The following is a 6,000-nucleotide window of genomic DNA, read 5'->3' as shown; positions in this document are numbered from 1 at the left end:
GATTGAAGAAATGGATACTTCAGTCAAAGAAAATGTTAAAGCTAACAAGTTTCTGAAACAAAGTATCCAAGGAATCTGTGACATTATGAAATGAGCAAACCTAAGAAAAATAGAAATAGAAGACTTCCACCTTCAAGGCCCATTTTCACCAAAATCATAGAAGGAAACATCCATCCTAAAGACAGATATAACTACAGACATGTAAGAATCTTACAGACCACCAAACAGATTAGAGCAGATGACAAAATCCTCCTGACACATAACCAATGAATGTACAGAAAAAGAAAGAGTAGTAAAAGCTGAAAGGGGAAAAGATCAAGTAACTTATAAATGCAGACCTCTAACAATTAGACCGGACTTCTCAGTAGAGGCTCTATAAAGCCAGAAAGGACAGTGCAGATACCGTGCAGACTCTTTTTTATTTATTTATTTTTTATTATATATTTTCCTCAATTACATTTCCAATGCTATCCCAAAAGCCTCCCACGCCCCCCCCCAACTTCCCCTACCCACCCATTCCCATTTTTTGGCCCTGGCGTTCCCTTTTACTGGGGCATATAAAGTTTGCCTGTCCAGTGGGCCTCTCTTTCCAGTGATGGCTGACTAGGCCATCTTTTGATACATATGCAGCTAGAGTCAAGAGCTCCGGGGTACTGGTTATTTCATAATGTTGCACCTACAGGTTTGCAGATCTCTTTAGCTCCTTGGGTAATTTCTCTAGCTCCTCCATTGGGGGCCATGTGATCCATCCAATAGTTGACTGTGAGCATCCACTTCTGTGTTAGGCCCCGGCCTAGTCTCACAAGAGACGGCTATATCACAGTCCTTGCACCAAACGCTTGCTAGTGTATGCAATGGTGTCATCATTTGGAGGCTAATTATGGGATGGATCCCTGGATATGGCAGTCTCTTGAAGGTCCACCCTTTTGTCTCAGCTCCAAATTTTGTCTCTGTAACTCCTTCCATGGGTGATTGTTTCCAATTCTAAGAAGGGGCAAAGTGTCCACACTTTGGTCTTCGTTCTTCTTCAGTTTCATGTGTTTTGCAAATTGTACCTTATATCTCAATATATTAAGTTTCTGGGCTAATATCCACTTATCAGTGAGTACATATTATTTGAGTTCTTTTGTGATTGTGTTACCTCACTCAGGATGATGCCCTCCAGGTCCAATCATTTGCCTAGGAATTTCATAAATTCATTCTTTTTAATAGCTGAGTAGTACTCCATTGTGTAGATGTACTACATTTTTTGTATCCATTCCTCTGTTGAGGGGCATCTGGGTTCTTTCCAGCTTCTGGCTATTATAAATAAGGCTGTTATGAACATAGTGGAGCATGTGTCCTTCTTACCAGTTGGGACATCTTCTGGATATATGCCCAGGAGAGGTATTGCTGGATCCTCCGGTATTACTATGTCCAATTTTCTGAGGAACCGCCAGACTGATTTCCAGAGTGGTTGTACAAGCTTGCAATCCCACCAACAATGGAGGAGTGTTCCTGTTTCTCCACATCATCGCCAGCATCTGCTGTCACCTGAATTTTTGATCTTAGCCATTCTGACTGGTGTGAGGTGGAATCTCAGGGTTGTTTTGATTTGCATTTCCCTGATGATGAAGGATGTTGAACATTTTTTCAAGTGCTTCTCTGCCATTCGATATTCTTCAGGTGAGAATTCTTTGTTCAATTCTGAGCCCCATTTTTAATGGGGTTATTTGATTTTCTGGAGTCCACCTTCTTGAGTTCTTTATATTTATTGGATATTAGTCCCCTATCTGATTTAGGATAGGTAAAGATCCTTTCCCAATCTGTTGGTGGTCTTTTTGTCTTATTGACGGTGTCTTTTGCCTTACAGAAACTTTGCAGTTTCATGAGGTCCCATTTGTCAATCCTCGATCTTACAGCACAAGCCATTGCTGTTCTATTCAGGAATTTTTCCCCTGTGCCCATATCTTCGAGGCTTTTCCCCACTTTCTCCTCTATAAGTTTCAGTGTCTCTGGTTTTATGTGAAGTTCCTTGATCCACTTAGATTTGACCTTAGTAAAAGGAGATAGGAATGGATCAATTTGCATTCTTCTACATGATAACAACCAGTTGTGCCAACACCATTTGTTGAAAATGCTGTCTTTCTTCCACTGGATGCTTTTAGCTCCCTTGTCAAAGATCAAGTGACCATAGGTGTGTGGGTTCATTTCTGGGTCTTCAATTCTATTCCATTGGTCTACTTGTCTGTCAGTATACCAGTACCATGCAGTTTTTATCACAATTGCTCTGTAGTAAAGCTTTAGGCCAGGCATGGTGATTCCACCAGAGGTGCTTTTGTCCTTGAGAAGAGTTCTTGCTATCCTAGGTTTTTTGTTATTCCAGATGAATTTACAGATTGCTCTTTCTAATTCGTTGAAGAATTGAGTTGGAATTTTGATGGGGATTGCATTGAATCTTTTGGCGAGACTGCTTTTGGCGAGATAGCCATTTTTACAATGTTGATCCTGCCAATCCATGAGTATGGGAGATCTTTCCATCTTCTGAGATCTTCTTTAATTTCTTTCTTCAGAGACTTGAAGTTTTTATCATACAGATCTTTTACATCCTTATCACAGATATCAGTCCAGACTACTGTAATCAGCAAAAGTTTAATCTCCATAGATGAAGAAACCAAGTTTTTTTTTTTTACAACAAAAACAAATTTAAATGATACCTATACACAAATCAAGCACTACAGAAGATACTAGAAGGAAAATTACACCCAAGAAAACACAGGAAATTAACAATCTCATGCCAGCAAAACTAAAAGAATGTAAGAACACACACTATGGCCACCAACAACAAAATAACTGGATCTAGCAATCATTGGTAATTAGTAATCTCTTAACACAATTGGACTCACTTTCCCAGTAAATAGACACAGGCAACATAAAGGATGGTCATCCCACTGCTTTATACAAGAAACACACTTTAGCAACAAAAATTGACATTACATCAGAATAAAAGGCTGGAGAACAATGAGACCCAGGAAACAAGCTGGAGTAGACATTCTAAAAATCTTAAAAACAAACAAACAAAAAAACCCCAGATTTTTCAACTAAAGTTATTGAAAACTGATAGGGAAATAATATCCAAAGTATATAAAGAACAAAAGAACTTAGAAACCAACAAACCAAATAATCCAATTTAAAAATGGGGTACAGAGCTAAACAGAGAATTCTCAGCAGAGGCATAGCTAATGGTGGAGAAGCACTTAAACAAATATTCAATATTCTTAGTGATCAGGGAAATGCAAGTCAAAACAGCTCTGAGGTTCCACCTTACCTCAATCAGAATGGCGAAGATCAAAATTTCAAGTGCCAGCACATTCTGGCAAGGATGTGGAGACAGAGGAATAGTCCTCTATTGCTGTAGAGAATGGAAATAGGTACAACCACTCTGGAAATCAGTCTGATGGTTCCACATAAAATTGGAAATAGTTCTACCTGAAGACCCAGCTATGCATTTCCTGGCCATATACCCAAAAGATGCTCAATCATAACACAAGGACTAATGGTGCGCTCTGTTCATAGCAGCATTATAGCCAGTAATAGCTAGTAATAGCCAGAAACTGAAAGAAACCCAGATGTTCCTCACCTGAAGAACGAACACAGAAAATATGGTCCATTTATAAAATGGAATACTATTCACCTATAAAAAATGAGGACATCGTGAAATTTGCAGGAACTAGAAAATATCATCCTGAGTGAGGTAACCAAGACCCCAGAGACATGCATGCCTTGTACTCATTGATAAGTGGATAATAGCCAAAAAGTATCGAGTATCCATGGCACAACACACAGTCCATAGTAAGATTAACAGGAACAAAGGCCCAAGGTAGAATGCAACAATCCCACTTAGAAGGGAGAAGGAAATAATCACAGAAGGCAGAGGGAGGGAGCTGGAAGAAAGAGGGGAGAAGATGGAAAAGGGGCCAGAATCAGGTATGAGGAGAGACCTGAGAGAAGCCCAGAGGGCAAGAAGAATGAATGGAAATACACTGCTGCTGTGGCTGCTGTTGGAGGGAGGGGAGAACCCCTAGAAACTCCCCAGACAACAGAAAGCAAAGGTTTGTAGCTACCTGAAGAGTCATGATTTGGTATCTTGGTTCTCCTGATGGCCATTCTTACTCACACTTCTTTTTGGAAAATATTTTTGTTATTGGAAAAATATTAGTAAATCTATATTTAAAATGAACATGTTCAATTGTGTAATTACTTAATTTATGATATGAAACAAAATTCACTATACTAAATATCATTTTTTATTTAAAACAATAATTTGATATACACACATTGTGCATGTTGTTCTCTTATACAACAATATTTTCATCAAAATATATAGTGCATATTTCTTTCCATTTACTTCTATCCTCTCTTTCTCAATCATTTCTCTTCCATGAGCCTTTTTTCCCCTACTGCTGAGATTTTTTTCTTCAAAATGTTTTATTATATGTATCTATATAATTTGTAAGTGTGTATGTATGAGTGTGTGTGTGTGTGTGTGTGTGTGTGTGTGTGTGTGTGTGTGCACATGTGCATGTTTTGTGTGTGGATCACTTCGCCTTAGCATGAAGAAGAGATGGTTTTAATGGAAAATGTGTTTTTTTTCCAGTCATCTTCAATTTTGTGAGGAGTGTACATTCTCTACCCAATGGAGTTCTGACAAGGAAAGGAAAAGTGCGCTTATGCTTTTTCTTAATATCTATACTTTATTGTCTGTCATTTATAATGAACAGAGTTGTAACTTATTAACTTTTTATAGAAACATGGTGGTGATATTTTATGTCCCTGGTAAATTCACAGAGTCATCTCACTTTATTAGAAGATTCTTGTAGTTTCATAAATACATCTGCCTCCATTTTTCTTTCCAGTTATATGGGTATTAAAGGATATCAAACAAAGGTCTGTTAAAACATATATGAAGTCTAAATGGCATAAATTAGCAAGAGTCTCAACATATAAAAATATTTCAGAAATAAAGTGTAGTTTAAAGTTTTTAAAATATTATTTAGTTGCTTTAATTTAAAATACAAATGACCAGGCCTCCAGAGATTGCTCAGCACTTATGAGAATTTGCTGTTTGTGCAGAAAACTCACACTTGTTTCCAGAATCCACATGAATCTTCATAATATTATGTAATTTTTATTCAAGAAGATCTTAAAGATGCTCTTTCTAGCTTCCAGGGTCAAAGTCAAACATGTGATACACATATGTATATATAACCAAACCACTTGTAAACTCATGATAAAAATAAAAGAATCTATCTCCCCTCCCTTGAAAAAGTTCTCACCTATTGGCCCCTTATTAATTTTTTGACAGTGCTGATATAAAGGGTCAAAAGAAAATAATGGAAGAGGAATAGATAAATTGAGGTAGAGAAGGAGATACTAGTGTAGAAGACAGAATATAGAAAGTGATAAATAACACTGAAGAATTTTCAAAAAACCATGTGGAGTACTATTACTTTGGAAGTTTTCCTAAATATAAATATGTATACATATATTCAGGCATGCATATATACCTACATAATATCTACAACACATATACATACATAATGTATACTTAATACAGGCATACATACATACTCACATACATACATAAAAGAGCTGAAATTGACTTTCTCTTATTTACAGGATGAAATGTATATAATAAGTAGAAGGACCTTTGCAAAGATTTAGTTATTAAGTTTTGGAATTGTTTGCCAGTGATTTCTCAAAACCCCCTATATATCATAGGCTATTACTAATTCTAATGGTTACTCTCCATAACTTGATAGCAAGACCACATTGCTCATGATACAGCATATGCGTGTCAATAAAACAAGCAAAAACCCAGCTAGAATTAATGTGGAAACTTAATCCCTACTTCATAGTTTCTACAGTGCTGGAGAGTGAGGTGCCCATTGTGAGAAAAAGATATAATCATGAGTATTATTTAGCTGTGAACTCTGTGAGACTACAGAATGATGGGCCTGT

This window comes from Mus musculus, chromosome 14, assembly GCF_000001635.26.
Source record: "Mus musculus strain C57BL/6J chromosome 14, GRCm38.p6 C57BL/6J".
NCBI lineage: Eukaryota > Metazoa > Chordata > Mammalia > Rodentia > Muridae > Mus > Mus musculus.
The sequence above is the reverse complement of the archived record's forward strand: the minus strand, read 5'-3'. Positions refer to the sequence as shown.